The sequence below is a fragment of the Scylla paramamosain genome, chromosome 4 (assembly GCF_035594125.1).
Source record: "Scylla paramamosain isolate STU-SP2022 chromosome 4, ASM3559412v1, whole genome shotgun sequence".
NCBI lineage: Eukaryota > Metazoa > Arthropoda > Malacostraca > Decapoda > Portunidae > Scylla > Scylla paramamosain.
This window is the reverse complement of record NC_087154.1, coordinates 13,173,151-13,183,374: the sequence shown is the minus strand read 5'-3', so window position 1 is coordinate 13,183,374 and position 10,224 is coordinate 13,173,151.

Below are 10,224 nucleotides of genomic sequence, written 5' to 3'. Positions count from 1 at the left end.
AGTTAATGTTAAAACAGAAAAAAAAAATTTACAAAGATGTTTATGATGCATCAATCACTACCAGTGCACATAAATGAAAATATGCTAATCTAACCTAACCTAACCTATACCAACTTAGCTGAACCTAACCTAACTTTAACTCCACTTTTAACCTTGATGTCCATGGCCATTAGCGTTAATTTTACTATCAACGCTATTGCGCACTACATGTTGTGTATTTCCTAAATTTCTAGTAACTGTAAATTTACTGATTGAAACAGAATTATATGACAATGCATGAACATATCCAAAACAACGTATTCATGATAATTTCACAGTTGCCAGAGCAGCCTACTGTCCAAAAAAAAAAAATAATAATAATAATAACAAATGGGGAAAGAAATAGTATGAAAAATCAAGGCAATAAGTAAGATTGTGCATATGATTAAAGACTAACAGAAAAGAAAGCCAAAATACAGACCCACTTCCTCTTCTCTTATGACTATGAGTACTAAGCTATCTAGCTGGTTGTCTGCAAATTGCAGCTCCACAGCCAGTGCATCTGTTGCAACAGCCAAGAAGTCATCTGTGACTGGTTTTGGTGATGGCACTCCACCAGTCTTGAAGGACTCATGAAGAAATTCCTTGTGATTCTTCTTCACTCTGTAAGCATGAACATAATGTAGATTACTAAACAATGCCAGTAGTGCTGTACAGAATCTTCAGTTAGGAATGATTTGGACAAATATAATAATATTCATTTATTGTCTGTGTACTTTATTTCTTAATTCCATTTCTTATATTTCCAAGTAAAAAACTAACGTGAACCTAACCTGAACTTAACCTAATATTGCTGTTTACCATGGAGCTTTTCTTAAATATTTGCTAAAGAAAAAAATATTAATAATCCATTAATCATATAAAGGGCAGGTAAGAAATGGTATATGCTACTTGTGAGATACCAGCAAGCTAAAAACACCCACCCTTAGACCAGCAAGCTTAAAACACCCCCTTTAGATCAGCAAGCTAAAAACACCCCCCTTAGACCAGGAAGCTTAGAACACCCCTTCTAGACCAGCAAGCTGAAAAACACCCCCTTTACAGTACACCAGCAAGCTAAAAACCCACTTTAGATCAGCAAGATAAACACACTCCCTTTGTGAGAGGTACACCTGAGTGTTAATTTAATTAATGAGATACACTCAGCTTGCCCTTACAGATGCAGCATGATGCAATATGTTATTGCTCTGCTAAACACAAAAATTCACCTGCTATACACTAAATATACAGAATATTTATATCCACTTACCGTCTCCTTATGTACTCCCAAGCCCGTTTGAGCTGGGTTACTGTCCTGAGACGTTCAGCAGGGTAGCTGAGGCTGAATTCAGCAGCTACTTCCTCCCAAGCTTTCTGTTTTTTTCTTATCCCGTTGAAGTCTGTAGAATGATCCAACAGGATTTTCTTTGAAGTTATCACCTCAGACAGTCTCTGGCGTTGAGCATTTGTGAGTGCGACAGCTTTTTCTCGTGGAGAGAGGAGGAGAACAGAAGAGGCAGGCACACTCATGATAGCGGCGAAGCTGTGGGCGAACTAAAGGTACATAACATAACAAAGAGAGAAAAGATGGGGAGGGGGAAGTGGGGATAGTGGGAAGAATAGGGGGGGTGATAAGAAGGGAATTGTAGTAGGAGAAATAGTCACTGGGGCTTAACCCAGGCGCAATTTGAATTGTTGTTTTATTATTAGGAAGGACGACTATTTTTTAATGTGATATATTTTATGTTAAAATGGCAAGGGAGACAAGGTCCTTATCGGGGGGAAGCAGGAGCGTCCGTCACCAACCGAGCAAGCCAAGCCCAACACAGCCACAGCCACGGATGCCTCCCACGCACCCAAAAACCCGGGCCAAACCACGCACAGGTTCGGGGCCAGACTATCCAGAGCCTGCACCATCAGGATGTGAAAGATGAGTGAAGGACAGTCAGAGTAAAAAGTGTTTTTTGTGCTTTTATTGGTTCAAAGAAGGACAGAGGAAGAAGTACATTCGTATAGCGGAGGGACCTACAGTTTTACGTGGGTTCCGAACCACAGATAGTAGTAGAGTGGTTTGGTGATGGCTGGGATCTTTATTGCATGATGTAATGTGATGGGTGAAAAAGCGGAGTCTTTCCTTTCTGCTCGTGTCCTGTGACTCGTCCTGCAAGAAGGCCGACCTGCTAAGAAAAGAGAATAAAAAATGTCGTGGTGTTATGTGCATGGTGGGGATGAAGATGGTTTGTGATAATGATTGACGTGATGGTAGGATGTGCATTGACAGAGGCTCGAAAGGCTTTCTCACCGCAGCGAGGGGTCAAATCTATCACCATCTGTTTGCACGCGAGAAGTCGCCGGTGGGGGGGGGGGTGAATGGGGATTCCTGCATGGATGCTTCCAGGGCCCCGCCCCACCATCTCTTGACTACTTTACTACCCAGCTCTAGCCGCACCAAACTACCTCTGTGGGGGGGGTGAAGTGGCTTCCACTGAATAGTGTGGTTGCCGTCCCCACCATCAGTGCTGGCCGCTCCATAACTGCCATGGGGGGTACCACTGCTGGAACGTCATGCCAACGGCCGGGGGCCCCATTGCCGTGACGTCAGTGGGAGAAGTGCGGTTCGTGCTATCCTCTTTCATCTGAAAGTGGTCCGGTGTCCCCTTGAGAACCTAGGCTGCGAGACGGAAAAATAATGCACAAAAAAAACAAAATATGAATAAAAAACCATAAGACAAAATATATAAAAAAAAAACACTAGGTGTTGGCACGCGAGCCCACTCCTTCGGTCAAGAGGCATTGAATGTTAATGGCAGTGTGTTTTGTCGCATCCCTTTCCCGGGAGCGGTCCGGTGCCTCCTTGGGACCTAGGCTGCGAGACAGAAAAATAATGCATAAAAAACAAAAAATGAATACAAAGCCATAAGACAAAAAATATGAAAAAAAACACTAGGTGTAGGCACACGTGCTCGTCCCACATGAACGAGAGTGCGACGATGATCCCACTCAGACACCTTGAGTGGTAGAGAGGATTAGAGAGAGAGAGAGAGAGAGAGAGAGAGAGAGAGAGAGTGAAGGAGTCCGTTATTTAGAAAATGGGGTCAGGAGGCACAGTGGGAGGGTCAAGGAGGTTGCAGTGGGGGAGGTGACGGAAAGCTGGGGGAAGGTTGGTTATGAAATTGTATGTGTTTGTGTGTCTGTCAGAGAAGGAGGTTAGCTGTTTGTCGATTCTGTTGTAGTGTGTTATGTTAAGAGGAGGGATGTTGGACTCCTCATGAGTAGAGAGAGAGGACCGAAAATCGAACCATTTCGTTCCAAGGGCGAAACGAATTGCTCAATTCTGGACCCTCTGAAGTTTTGAGAGGTTAGTGGGAGCAGAAAGAGAGAGTGCAAGAGGGCAATAGGTTAAAAGGGGGAGAATAAAAGCTTTGAAGAGGTGTAGTTTTGTTTTCGTGTTGCTGTCGCGAAATCTTTCGAGGTTGCTCAAGGCCACAGCGGCTAAAGCAGCTTTTTGGTTTATATGTATGTTGAATTTGAGGTGCTTGTCGATGGTGAGGCCAAGCACTTTGTTGTTGTTACTGATGGGGATTGGGGTGTGGTGTGGAACAATGTTGTTCAATGAGATTTGGCGAGGCTGACTTTTTTTTATGTTAAAGTAGGTGACTTGATTTTTTGGGATGGGAGAGGATTCGCCATTTCATCTCCCATAGGCTAGTCGCCGTCAGTTCCCGTTGAATTTTGTCGGTGAGGAGATCTAACGATCTGGCTCGAGCCAATTGCGTTACATCGTCCGCGTATTGAATGGTTAATGAATCATTATGAACTGGAGGGGGCATGTCAGCTGTATACATGTTGAAAAGAGTGGGGGAGAGTACAGAGCCTTGTGGGACTCCAGCCTGAGGGGAAAAGGATGTTGAAAAGGTGCCCTGATGACAGATTCTTGTCTGTCTCTCTACCAGAAAACTACATAGTATGCGTTGCGTTAGGGGGGGGGTAGGTTGAAGTTGTTGCAAATTTTGTGTTTTAAGCCTGCGTGCCAAACAGTGTCAAATGCTTTTTTGACATCTTTTGTCACAAGGGCTGCTCTGAAATAGGGCTTATTGAAATTTAAGTATGCAACTATGCTGTTTAGAGCGTCCTCGGTTGAGGCGTTCCTCCGGAAGCCGAACTGCTGTGGTGCCAGCAGCTCGTTACCTTCGAGGAACGCTCTCAATCTTAAATTGATGAGGCGTTCAAAGGTTTTTCCGAGAATTTCAAGGAGGCTAATGGGGCGATAGTTTTCTGGTAAGTGGGAGTTTTTACTGGGCTTAGCAATGAGGATGATGTTTGAAATTTTGAATGCCTTAGGAAAGTATCCAGAGGCAAGGCAGGCGTTGAAAATCTCCGTCAGGCTGGATATAGTTTCTTGGGGAAGGTTCCGCACCATGAGCCAGGTGACTCCTGAGGGGCCAGGGGCTCGCCGCGGAGTATGCCTGAGCAACCTGGTGACATCCTCCTCCTCAATAGGTGTGGTGAGAGGGTGTGGGGGGTTGAGGCGTATTTTTTGTATAGTGTTATGTGGAATCGTGTTTGCTAGGTGGTGGCGTGCACGATCGATGATGTTGTTTATGTGGGCAATACTGGGCTCGTGGAGTGGGAGAGGGTGTGGTTGGAAAGTATTGTGCCAGTGTGTCTTGAAGATGCTGGTGACTTGTTCTGGGTTTGTGATGCGATCCCCGTTCACTAGGAGGTACTCGAATCTTTCCCGCTGGCATCCCCTCAGCCTGTACACCATGTGCCAGAACTGTGTATGATTACTGCAGCGGGCTCTGTCCATATGGGAGACTAGATTCCTCCAGTGAGCGCTGTGATCTTCCTGTAGGCTATTTGTTATGTGTGTACGAAGGGTGCAAAGGTCTCTGTAGATAGGTGTGTGGTTGTGCTTGTTTTTTAAAACGTGTTCTGTAGCACACTAGCAGCCTTTGTGTTCTAATGGAAGGTCGGAAGTCTATATGAATTATATGTTGTTTTGTTGGTATGTGTCTGTTGGCTGATGTCAGAATATTGTTGTGTAACGTCTTTAAGGCACTGTCTATGTCTGTGTAGGGTTGGCCTTCGAGCTGTGTTGGTCGGTGTGAGTCTGTGATTGTTTTCTTGAAGCTCTCCCAGTCGGCGGAGCGGTAGTCGGAGACAGGTGGGGATGGGGTGGATATGGGATTGGAGGATATTTTGAGGATTAGGGGAACGTGGTCAGAACCACAGAGTGGTCCATGGGAGATATAGTGGTGGAAAAGTAGGGATTGCCGATTGGAGAGGATGAGATCTGGCCTGCCATTCCCATTGTGCGTAAAGCAGGTGAGGAAGTCAGGTCCAAGGAAACGGAGGCGTTTCAGTTGTGTTAGTTGAAGGAGTTCGTGTCCGTGTTGGTTGTTGTTTGAATGTTTGAAGGCGGTGTGTTTGGCTTTTAGGTCTGCAAGTATGTAGACCGGGATGTTTGTGTGATTGAAAAGATTGTTGAAGCTGGTGAGTGGGAGCCCAGTTTTTGGTCTGCTGTATGTGGTGGCAATGAGAAATTGCCCATGTTGTGTTTCGATCTTGGTGGCCAGGAAGTGGGCTGAGGGCCAGTTGGTTATGTGTATGTGTTTGATGGTACATTTTACCATGAGAGCTACGCCGTCATGGTGCGTACCTGTTGTGTAGCGTGTGTTGTAGCCATATAGTTTTATGGGTTTTGGTGGTGAACCTGTGTGGTTGAGGAGGACGATGTCTGGATCGATCGATCGAATTGCTTCTGAAATATGGTGTCTGTTATTCCAGAAACCGCGACAGTTTAATTGTATTATTGTGAGCATGTTTTTTGTGTTTTTTTTTATGTGTTTTTTTTCCCCCTCGATGCGGTTCGTGTAGAGGGGGGGGGTTGGGGCACTGTCGCTAGGTGTCGCTTTGTTTCAGTCTTTTTTATGGTGTTGGTGGTGTTGGCAGTAGTGGTGGTAGAGGTAGGGGTAGATCGTGGTGGAGAGGGCTTTTGGGGCTGCGATTCCCCAGAAGCTGAGTCCTCTTCAATAACCAATTCCCCAGGTGAAGGGGGACTAGCGTCAATAGGTGTGGTGTGTTCAGGTTCCTGGAGTGTGGGTGTTGGGGTGTGTGTTTCTTCATTTTGTTGTTGGTAGTTTTGTTTGAAGTGTTCTTGGTTTGTCTGGTGGAAGTTTGGAGAAAGTTTTATTGTGGGGCAGCCATTGTACTCAAGCAAGGAGTTCATTGTTTCTGCCTGTTTTTTTAGGTCACCAAATGAGGTTTGGATGGAATATTTTATTATAATTTCTGCAAGCAGAAGTTTCTCGGTGTTCGTGTTTGTATTTTTTGGTGTGAGAGAGGAGGGTGTGGTGGCTTGGGCGTAGGAGGTGGTTGGTTGAGGAGTGGTCTGTGGTGAGTTTTGTTGTTTTTGGTGAGCGCGTTTTATTTGACATTTAAAGGAAACGGCAGTGTGTTCGCTGTTGCAATTCGCGCATTTTATGGTGGAGGCCTGGCAATTCCTATAATCGTGGCCCTTAGCTGCATGCTTGGAGCACACTTGTTCTGTTTCTTTGCACTGGTTTGTGCGGTGGCTGAATTGATAGCACTTGTAGCACTGGGTGACTGGGCGGTATTCTTCTATGTTAATATTGTATGAGGGCACTATTTGAGAAAATAGCTTAATGCCCTTGTTTTTTAAAAGTTCGGCCTGTTGTTTTGAGCGTAGTTTAATCTTCAGCATGTGGACTTTTGGGATGATGAGTAGTTCGTCAATCTGTGTATCATTCTTTTTCCTGGATTTCAGTCAGGAGGTCGTCGTTGGTCTTTTTTAAGATGTACTCGTCTACTCGCCGGGCAAGGATCGTTCTAGCCGATTTTTGCTCCAGAGACTCGACGAGCTCGAAGCCAAGAAGTTTTAAGTTTTCGGTCGCTTGGTGAGACGTGTGGTTATCACGGTCCGCCTCACTAGCTAAACCGATAATGATGTAGGGGCCAGATTTGAAGCATTTCGTGTGGGGGACCTGGGTTCTGGAAAAGAAGGCATTGCTAAGGTCAGCAGGGATGTTAGCAGTTTTTATTTTGTATCTTATAGTCCGGTCAGGGGGGCCTGGGAGGGCCATCCTGTCATAGGGCGGGGCCCTATGACGATTATACCCTTGTAGAGGTGGCGCTACAGCCTTGTGGCGCTACAGCCTTATGAGTGCTACAACCACGAGTGCCTATAACAACCTATTGTTGTTTCCTATCGTCCTAGTGACCTATATCCCGAGGGGGATCCTAGCTGGAGGGAAGAAAGCCCTAAATATCTGACCCTGAGGTAGGGTTTGTACTCTGCTGAAGATTCTCCAGGCTGCTCTGGCCAGCACTGGAGGCCCCGGTGGCTGGAGAGCGCGGAAGGGGCTTGCCTAAGGCCCGGTCCTGACTCTGTCGCCGGTACGAAGAGAGGAAGAGAAGAAGTAGGAGGAACAGAGTTGGCGCAAGTCACTTATACCAGGTGAGTTGCTGCAGTCTTCCAGCGATACCCTTAGGTGAGGCTCTCTCCACCGGGCACGTAGGGAAAACCGCGGCGCCTCGAAGTGACTGCCGGGTGTCTATCTATCTATCTCTATCTCCAAACAATCAGGCCAGGGCCTGATTGTTTGGAGATGAGGTGGGAGCGAAGCTGCTCCTTTCTCGGTGGCTCGTGGGAGAGTGTGTCCCCCTTACAAGTTACAAGTTACAAGAGGGGGACAGACAGTGGGGGTGAAATTAGAGGGGGAAGTAGGGTTGAGAGTTGGAGGGAACAGTTTTGGTGAAAGTGAAATATAGTTAGAGAGTAATAGGTGGCGGGCTGTACGCCTTGCTTTTCCTGTTGTTTATTTACCTTTTACCGTTGAGTTGACCTAAATTTTGTTTTGGCAATGGGCAGTGTATATATGTGTGTGTGTGTTATAACATGTTATTGTTGTCATCTAGATTTTATGCTTTACCTTACGACTGAGAAGTTTAAGTGTAAAGTGGAGTTGGTACATCTTGCTCTAATGTTTTTGCTGTTTTCCTGAACCATGTGTGCTCCAAAATGTTGTTTTGGTTTTCTGTTATTGTGTGTATGTATTCAGTGTCGTGTAAAATGTTTTGTAGTGTGAATTTTGTTTTTTGAGCTCTTTCGTGTAATAGAATGTTTATTGGTTTCATGTTGCTTAGTTGGTGTAACTCTGATGTGGTTTTTGTGTATGGATACTGTTCATTGTAAATAAACCTTAAGGCATGGTTCTGTACTCTGAAGTTTTCTTATAGCATGTTTAGATAATGTTGCTAGTGGATATTCTGGGTAGAGAAGTAGTGGAATTACGCAAGATTTTATGAGGTGTAACTTGATGTTCGTGGTGAGTTGGCTGAATCTTTTTATAGTATATAGAGCGTGCTTTGCTTTTACTACGTTATTTGTGATTTGGTTGTTGTACCCTTTGCTGTTGATTGACAGGCCAAGAATGTTTGCCTTTTTTGTGTATGGTATTCTTTGATGGTTGATAGTTATTGGTTTCGTTTTCGTTATTGAGACTGGAAGTATTGCGAATTTATTCATATTTGTTTTTATTTTCCACTGATGTTCGTATTGGTTTATTTTTGTGATTTCTCTCTCCACTTTTCGTGCTAAGAAATTTCTACTATTCCCTTGTTGTGTTATTATTTGGGTGATGTCATCAGCGTAAGTTACGTATGTGCAATGTGGGCTTGGTGGTGGAATATCTGAGGTGTATATAGTGAATAAGGTTGGTGAAATGTTGCTGCCTTGAGGTACTCCGCTTAGCAGTGGTATGGGTGGACCCGTGTGTGTTTTTATTGCTATACTTGCTGTTCTGTTATTCAAAAAGCTACTTAAGAGCTTTACATAAGTGTCTGGTAAATTTAATAAGGATAGTTTATATTTTAAGCCTTGGTGCCAGACCTTATCAAATGCTTTTGATATATCCCGGGTGACAATTGTGGCTATTTTGTTTGTTGTTAGTGTATGACTTAGTTTTTCTGTGAGGATTGCTATGGCAGTATGTGTTGATCGGTGTTGTCTAAAACCGTGTTGAGATGTTGGAAAGAGGCTGTTCGTTTCTAGGTAATTTCTTAGTCTGTGGTTGATTATTTTTTCGAACATTTTTCCTGGCACTTCAAGTAGAGAGATAGGTCTGTGATTATGTGGGTTTGTTGTCTGTTTGTTGGCCTTTGGGATTAGTTTGAGTTTAGCATGTTTGTATTCGTCTGGGAAGTAGCCCATGGAAATTGATATGTTGAGTAGTTTTGTAAGAATTAATATAGTCTGGTGATAGGTGTTGTAGAATTATTTTATTGATCTTCGACACCCCTGGGGTGTTATTCTTAAGGCTTTTAATTATACGTTGTATTGTGTCTGGGGTTATTCTATGTAACAGTGGATGGTTGTCATCAAGTCTGTTTGGGTCTCCATTTGGGTATGGCATAAATTTATCTTCATTATTAATCATGTATTGGGTGACCATGTTGTCTGTGTGTTGATCGAATTCTGCGTTTTCCTGTTGTGATATTTGAAAGTTATTGCTCCATATCTCATATCATATCATATATCATATTTTCGTTGTTGTGTATTATGTAATTTTCCGAGGTCTTACTGTTGCCTTGTAATTTTTTTATCTGTGACCAGAATTTCTTAGAGTCTTTATGTGCATTAATAAGCTTAGTTATTTTACTTTTCCACTGTTTATTTTGTATGTTATTGCACTCTTTTATTATTGCATGTCTTATTTTTTTTAAGGTTGCGTATTTTAAAGGAGTCCAACCTGTATAATTGCTTTCGTCTGTGATGTTTTTTGCGTAGATTTTAAGATATTTTATGGTGTTATTTGTTAGTGGCTTTTGTTGTGTTCTTTTTCTTTTTAAGGGGATGTTGTTCTTCATTGAGTTTGTTACAGCACTTGTCCATTGTTGTAAAGATATATTTAGCTGTTGTGTGCTCATATAAGCGTTTGTGTTTATGTTTTTATGTGTTTCTTTAATGTCTTGGGTGAATGTTTCCCAGTTTGCTAGGTTGTAGTTTGGTATTGGGTCAATGGATGTTGTTATTGCTTTTGTAGTTATTTTGATTATTACTGGAATGTGGTCAGAAGATGTGGTAGGACCGGGTTTTATATCCATGTTATGGTATGTTTTATGATTTGTAAGTATGATGTCGGGTGTAGATGTATGACTGCTGCCGAAAAATGTATGGAAGTT